Consider the following 8,331-nt stretch of genomic DNA (forward strand, 5'->3'; position numbering starts at 1 on the left):
TAATATAATATAATATAATATAATATAATATAATATAATATAATATAATATAATATAATATAATATAATATAATATAATATAATATAATAATAGAATATATCCATAATATAAATTACACTATTCCTTTCCCCACACTTGCAAAATGCATAGTTCACTGATGCCTCAGCTAAGTGAGAAGGCAAGATGAGGAATACCGGGCAGTCGCCTTACGACCAATACTGAGCAACATTTTGTCACTGAAGGCAAAGATAGTGCCCAGGTTGGAGAACTGGCAGCTGCATGAAGTATTTTCAAACACGAATGTGTGTCCCTCTCTCCTATCATCTATACTAATTCCTTTGCTGTCTTTAAGGTCTGTAAATAACTTCAGTTCTGGGAACAGAATAAGTGGGAGGTAAATGGGATTCCTGGTTTGGCAGGAAGAGAAGTGGAAAAACGTCTTAACATTTGCAAACAAAGGTGACTTTGCAGTAGTATGGATAGCCACTTGCCAAATAGGGGATGATTCAGTGGACCAGACTTGCTCCATTAAACTAGGAGGCAGTAACTGATAACTGGGAGCACCCCATGGAGTGGCTGCAAGTCAAACAAAGCCACACTGGGGCAAAACACTTATACTTAAAGGTTTGTGCCCAAGGTTGGCATGTTATGAGAGAGAATTGTAAGACATGCAAGGAATGTCGAGTCCAGCTTGAGAGGTGTCACTTAGAAGAGTGTGCACTACATTTAAGAGAAGGACAAGGACTATGGGAGTCTTGACAAACTGATTATATTGAAGCCTTTAGGAGATTGTGTTAGTAAGGGTAGAAATAATTCCAAGTTAATTATTACCTCATTCTGATTTTACAGCTATGTTCCTGGCTCCAAAAGGAGAGCCAGCGTGTAATACAGGATGTGAAAAATGAGGTTCACTTCTTTGGTATAATTAAAAAAGTTTAATAAAAAGACAATTAGGAGACAGAAATAAAGCAAAATGAAAAAATATGGCCGGGTGCCTCGGCATTCAGCCAAAAGCACACCTTACTAACAAAGGCTCTTTTCTTAAAAACACTAGAATGTTGCATATTCATAGATCCCTATACATGATTCAAACATTCCTCTTAAGTTTAGATGTTCCTTTGCTTAGTTTCAACTCCCTCCTCCTCCAGCAGATAAATCTTCTTTTGTCTCCATTCAGTCTCACACTCCCTGATAACAAAGGTTCAATAATTTCCTCCCCGGAGCTCTGGTCACTGCCATCTTCATCTGGATAAGATAATTGAAGAATGCAGGGGGGTTTTCTGATTATTTTTTCATTCTCTGGGTTATATGAACAAAAGCAGTCTTTATTTTAATACCATGCTATAGCCTAAGAAATATATATATATATATATATATATATAATTATAAAAGAATACCCCAAATTTACCCAACGGACAGAAGACTCTGCGTCATTGGACAGCTGAGTGGACTTCGACGTTGGTAGCTATAATCCCCTTACTCTCTTTTCCTTATGCTTTGCTTTCTCCTCTTTTCTCTCTATCGCATATTCGTGTTGATGAGCACTCAATAAAATGTGTTTTTCTGTTTAAGTCCTTGGTTTGCTGATAATCTTTTGTACTCTAATACCGACTAAAAGAACCATATCACGAATCCCACCTTGCGGATCATGACACCATCTCAACCCAGAGGGCATGGATATGCAAGCGTATCCCGGACCCCAAGTGATTAACTCAAATGGGCCCTCTACTTTTGCTGTCTCAGGACTCTAAATTAAAACTGGGGGGTGTTCTCTCAATTTCAACTGTGTGTTACTGCTGAAATGCCGAACAACAGACGGGTTCAGGTGTTCAAATGAGCAGTTTAGAAAATTTATGGTAAACAGTGCTTTACAGAGTTTGATCTGTGGTGGATCACTGGTGGTATTGCTCTGCTGCTGCTCTAGGACTCTCTTGAGCGACAGATATGTTCGCTCAATGATTGCTTGACCTGTGGGGGAGTAAGGGATGCCTGTTTTATGGTTTTCTCCCCATTTCTGCAGAAACTCCTGGAAGGCCTTGGAGGTATAAGTGGGACCCTTATATGTTTTAAACTCTTTAGGGATCCCCAATACAAAGAAGGCCTGCACTAGGTGTTTTTGTGCATCTGTGGTCTTCTCCCCTGTGTGGGCAGAAGCACAGACTGCTCCAGAGAAAGTATCCACTGAAAAGTGAACATACCTCAGCCTGATGAATTGAGGGATGTGAGTCACCTCCATCTGCCACACATCATAGCTGTTGAGGTCTCTTGGATTTGCACCAGCACTCAAGGTTGGTACTGCATGCCTTTGGCAACTGGGACATGTAGCTACAATGGCTTTGGCCTGGTCCTGCTTTAGATGAAATTGGCGTACCAGGCCAGGCACATTTTGATGGAATTGTTGATGGCTCAGCTTTGCCTGCTGAAAGATACCTGGCAGGTTGACCATCTCAGCTGGGGCAGCCAGGGCGTCTGCTCTTCTGTTCCCCTCTGCAATGAAACCTAGAAGGTCAGTGTGTGATCTGACATGCATCACATAGAAAGGTTGCTCTCGGTGGGAAACAAACTAATTTTGAGAGTAACTTAAACAGGCTAGGATTAGAGACCTTTAAAACAGCATTTTCAGCTCTAGATACTACTCCTGCAACATAGGCCGAATCAGTGACTAGATTAAAAGATTCAGAAAACCTCTCAAAGACTCTGACGACTGTGTCTAACTCAATAATTTGAGGGGAGCCCTCAACTTCTTTTACATCTGCTTCCCATTTCTGAGTCTGAGGATCCTTCCAAGTCATCACTGACTTGTGGGATGCTCCAGATGCATCTGTGAAAACTGTCACAGCATTGAGTGGCCTCTGACTTTGTTTTCCCTTGGGGACTAATTTAAATGCCGAATTAAATAATTTATGTCCAGGATTATGAATTGAAATTTGTCCTGGGTAGCTATCTAGAGCAAATTGGAGTGTCTCATTTTCCCTAAGTAACTGCTCTAGAACCACTTTTGTTAACTTACCTGATGTTAGGCTAAGTGGTAGATGGACGCATGCGAAGTCACACCCCGCCAGTTCTCGCATTCTTGCCCTGGCCTTCCGGATGAACTGAGCTATTATCTCTTGTGGCCTGGTGATACTTTTGGACCTTACCTTTGGTAAGGAATACCCACTCTATGATCAAGAGTGGATCCTTCTGACCTTGTTCCCATTGAAAAATCAAGCCATGGAGGTGGGCAATCTTCCCAAAACAATAAACTTAAATGGCAAGTCTGGCAGGCAGCAATGAGCTTGTTTTGTTGCCATCGCCTATTGAGCTTTCTCCAGAGCTAGCTTGGCCTCTTGGGTTAGGACCCTAGGAGAACTCAGTTCCTCTCCCCCTTTCAATAAATTGAAAAGGGGGGCTAGGTCTTCTGTTGTTAAGCCCAGCCAGGGTCTTACCCAATTTAAGGACCCACACAGCTGGTGGAGATCAGCTAAGGTTTTTGGGTTGTTTCTGATCATCGATTTTTGAGGAGTAATGGTCCTCTTGCTAATTTGGAGCCCCAGATATCTCCAAGGGGGCACCCGTTCAACTTTGTCCTTTTGGAGTTCAAATCCTGCAGTAATCAAAACATTGACAACTAGGTCAAGCGCATGCTGTAGCATATCATCATTAGGGGCACACACCAGCACATCATCCATATAGCGCACGATGATGGTTTCTCTTGATTTGGCATGCACTGGCGACCGCAATGAAGCAATGTACCACTGGCAGATACTGGGACTGTTTTTCATGCCTTGTGGCAAGGTTTGCCAATGGTAGCACTTCATTGGAGCTTCTTGATTGATGGAGGGAACTGAGAAGGCAAACCGTGGGGCATCAGCAGGGTCAAGGGGAATATGGAAGAAACAGTCTTTTATATCAATAATGGCCAAATTCCAATTTTGGGGGAGCATCAATGGGGAGGGCATTCCTGGTTGAAGAGACCCCATGTCTTCAATGACTTTGTTAATTTCTCTAAGGTCTTGGATGAGTCACCACTTGTCCTTTCCTGGCTTCCTGACAACAAAGACCAGGGAATTCCAAGGGCTGGTGGTTGGCACAATGTTGCCTTTTGCTAACTGTTCTACCAATTCATTGAGTGCCTTCAATTTTTATTTATTCAGCGGCCACTGATCTACCCATACTGGGTGTTCTGTTTTCCAGCTCAGCTTCTGTGCAGGGCGCTCATCAGCAGCCACTATGAAAAATCCCATAGGGTTTTTGGGATTTCAATTTTCACTCCCCATTGGGACATGGCATCTCTCCCCCACAGGGGAACTTTATAGTCTAAAACGAATGGGCGTAAGCTGGCCAATTGCCAATCTGGCCCTCCAATTTGGACGATGCTCTTAGATTGTTTGGCAAATTGGGCACCCCCAATACCTTGTACTTTACCTACCACAGGTTGCAATTCCCAATGTGATGGCCATCTGGTGGTTGGGATGATTGTCACATCTGCCCCTGTGTCCAACACTCCATCAAGGTGAAGGTAATCTTCACCTCTCCAGAGTCCACACCCCATCCAAGGCTTGTCTTCTCCAATGACTTCTGCCCAGTAGACACCTGGTGAAGAATCGTCCACTGGCATCTCATGTGGAATTGGAATTGCCTGGGTGATGATTTGGCCCTGTGGCATAAAGAAGGGTGGGTAGACACAATGCACCATGAGAATGAGTGCCTCCAGCTCTAATGTTATGATGGCCGGAGAGATTTCAATCTCCTGGGGTGTGTGCTTGGTGTCCCCAATAATGACATACTTACAGTCCAGTCCAGCAAATAAGCTTTTGTCAAGTGGGTCAATTGATACAACCTGCCAGTTGTCTGTATTAAACAATCTGGTTTGTGTCACAACTAGCTTAAAGGGAGCTTGTGGCTTCCAAACCTTCTCTGGGTCTCTATTCTGACCTGCTTCATTTTTGTCTACACGCAACGCAGGCCTGCACTCCCCATCCAGTTTTTTGGAAGCAGTTGTCCCCCTCCCCTCTGAGAACTTATTGGTTTATTTTGCAGAAGCTGCCTCTTTGGGCAAACTTTTGCTACGTGTCCCTCCTGCCCACAATTAAAACACAGAAAAGACTGTTGGTGTATTTTTGGAGTAGAAGCAGCAGCTATTTTCTCCATTCTGTCTCCTTTTCCTCGAGGCTCTGGGATGATGGCTGTCTTTGTGCAGCCTTCCATGATCAAGTCAAGGGTCAATGGTGGCTCAAAGGGCAGGCCTAGGATGATCTTCTTGCAGACATCATTAGCATTTGCTTCGGCTACTTCCATTATTATCTGTTCCTGTAGTTGCCGACTCTCAACCTGCCTCTCCACTTCCACTCAGAGCCTTTCAACAAAATCTATAAAAGCCTCAGAGGGAAACTGTTTAATATTCACATAACTTTGCTTAGGTTCTTTTGTGGGCGTAAGGATAAAGGCCTTCTCTGCAGCTCTCTTTACCTGTTCCAACATAGGCTGTGGTTATTTTTTCAGCCTGCATTCTAGCTTGTGACCAATCCCCTTGACCACACAAGTGGTCCATTGAGATACTGTTGTTATCTGCATCAATGGCACAGTCAGGGCTTTGCAAGAGCTCAGGAAGGAGTTCCCGTAATAATCTCTTCCATGTCCTCTCCCACAACAGATATTCTGTTTGGGTTAGGAGACATGCAAACAAATCCCTAATATCATCAGGAACTAGTGTATTTGAAAAAAAGGTGGCTTTTAAAAGACTTTTAAAATATTAACTTTTTCTCCCAAACTCCTTCTGAGCCTTGCAAATCTCCTTTTTATGCTGATAATCAAAAGGTTGCCACCTAGAGGTTCTTCTTGCTCGGGTATAGGTAACAGGTGCAGCAAAGGGGATGATCTCCTGTTCCAGGTTCTGTTTTTTGTCTCACGGCTTCCAGTTCCCATGCCATTGTGTGAAGTTGAAGCTGAAAGACGATGAGAGGTGCCAGAGAAGGAGGAGGGAACAGGGGTGGGACAGCAATTGGAATGGGAGGTGCTGTTCACAGGTGACATCATGGGAACAGATAATGTCATGGGAATTGGAGGCTGAGCTGCTGGAAAGGAAGGGGGGTCACCCAGGGAAGGGGTGGAGTTTGGGGAGAGGGGAGGAGAAGGAGGGACATGGGTAGGGATGGGGTCAGAGGAGGGGTTGGAAGGAACAGGGTGAAAGGGATTGTGGGAAGAAGAAGCACAAGGTGGGGCCCAAGCCATGTGGCTTCCACCATCTTGTGTCTCTTGGGGATCATTCTGAGGGGCAGGGGAAAACTCAGAGAAAACTTGGGAATCTCCTTTAGGGGAATTCACTAGAACTGGAGGATTAGGAGTTGGGAAAGAGGGGTTTAGGAAAGGGTCCTTGACAGCGTGGCCATTGCTCTCAAGGCAAGGGTACTGAGAAGTCTGTGGGAGGCCAGGGAGTCGGTAGCTCTCCTGCACTTCATCGTGGTTTGCCTGGCACGGAGTTACCGATGCAAGGGACAAGGATTTTGGTTCAGGGGATGGGGGAGGCGGGGGCGTTAGTTTGAGCTTTTCCTCCACTTTCTTTTCTTCAGCTATCACTGATCGAATTAGCACAAACAATGAAAAGAATTTACCAACTAATGTATCACTTTTATTTGTCAAAGCTGTTAATTTGCTTCCAACTACATCCCAGAAGAGGATGGTTGGTATTTCCTCTGGGGATACCCTTGGAAAGTGGAAGAAAAGCCACTGAACAAACTTTTTTAACAACCCTTTTGAAAACTTTCTTTTCCCACCCTCCAGGGTACCCAAAATTTGAAAATAAATCCCTGTCTGCTGTGCTGACAATTTCGCACCCATTTTCTTTGATGTTAAGCTGCCGGCACAGCAAAAATCCACCCTCCCCTGCAGCAAAAGAAACAAGTTAACAAACTAAAGATAAAAGTTCCAGGGCCAGTCTCAGGGACAGGGTGCTTTCCGCAGCCAACTATTGTGGCCTGTAGGTTCGTGCCTCCCCCCCCCACTACTCCTGGGGAGCAGTGCACCCTTCCCACAGCTTGTGAGCACCCTCAGCCTAACTTGGGGTACACTCACCCTCCTTTGGTCCACTGGACAGGGGCTTCAGGGAAGTCCTCCTCAGGGAAGTGGTCCTCGATGCTAGAGGATTATCACTTCCTCCCCCCAAGAACCACCAGAGAAAAACCGGTCTCGGAGCCACTTGGAGGCAGCTGACGGCCAGAACTTCTTGGATAAAATCCACAGTTTGTCCGTGGGGTCCATTCACAGGGCCTTGCGGTGGGCGCCAGCTATCGCGTCCCGCTGGAGCTTATCTGGCTCTATCACTTAAGCTTGCGACAGGAGTGGGTCACACCCCAGGAGCAGGATGACCCGAGGTGTGACTAGAGCACTTGCTCTACGGCTTTCTGGCTGTCAGTCTGAGCTCTGAGGAGACAAGGACGAGAGGGAGGTCTTTTGCATGGGATAACAGAGGATTTATTGCTCTGGGGAATACTGGGGGCAAAAGACAGCAAATGCGAGCGTGCAACAGCTGAAACAGGGAGGTGGTTCAAAGGGGGGGGTACAAAGCATCAGCTAATCAGAGATATCCTGGGGAGGGTAAAAGGCAGGGTTCACAAAATCATTATCCAATGAGGGAGGTAAGGGGGGAAAGTTGGGTCACATGGACTAATCAAGCATCAAAGTTTAGGGGATTTCCAAAGTGGAATTCCAAGCATGTGGTGGGCCTAAGACAGGTTGACAGGAGACTCAGGGTAGATTGACAGCATGGGGTGGAAGGGTCTCATTTATACCAAACCATCAACTTAGGTAATAATAGAACATACCATTAACAAGAAACACACTGCAACAGATAACTGTATACAGTGTTAATAATCTTTATTATTTTTGTTGTTATTTATATGTTTCATTTTTAATAAAAATAATTAATAATAGTACAAATTGTTAATTTTTAAAATAAAAATTATTTTTATTAAAAAAAAAATTTATGTTTTTAGATTTAGGTGGAACTGCATGCTGGACTCAAAGTGTGTAGTCAAATTATAGAACTCAGTACACAAGTCCAGCAGGCTTCCAAAATGACTATGCAGAATATTGCATTTATATGTGAATGATAGAGTTCTGTTGTTACACGATATTAAATATGTTAAGAAATCCAAATTGCTAGATACCCACCCCTAGCCTTTTTCTGTGTGCGTGTGTGTGTGTGTGTCTTTTCTTCTGCCCCTATAATTTTGAAAAATGTTGAGTCACAGGGTGGTTAGGGGGACCAATCTGGTTTTTATTTATGCCTCGTGTTACACATGAGATGAAGGATTCCTATAGGGGCTGTAAACATGCTGGCAGCCCTGTCC

At 44.4% G+C, this 8,331-nt stretch overlaps 1 long non-coding RNA gene across 1 annotated transcript; it reads right to left on the reverse strand.

The window, feature by feature from the left end:
* Positions 1–133: 133 nt before the first annotated feature.
* On the reverse strand, positions 134–7,811 carry LOC107202685. Its single transcript, XR_004497194.1, has 3 exons — positions 7,055–7,811; positions 2,200–4,640; positions 134–1,246 (listed from the first exon to the last, which is right to left on the reverse strand). It is a non-coding gene; the product is annotated as an uncharacterized LOC107202685 (long non-coding RNA).
* Between the last annotated feature and the right edge of the window lie 520 nt (positions 7,812–8,331).

Source organism: Parus major, chromosome 4 (assembly GCF_001522545.3).
Source record: "Parus major isolate Abel chromosome 4, Parus_major1.1, whole genome shotgun sequence".
Lineage (NCBI taxonomy): Eukaryota > Metazoa > Chordata > Aves > Passeriformes > Paridae > Parus > Parus major.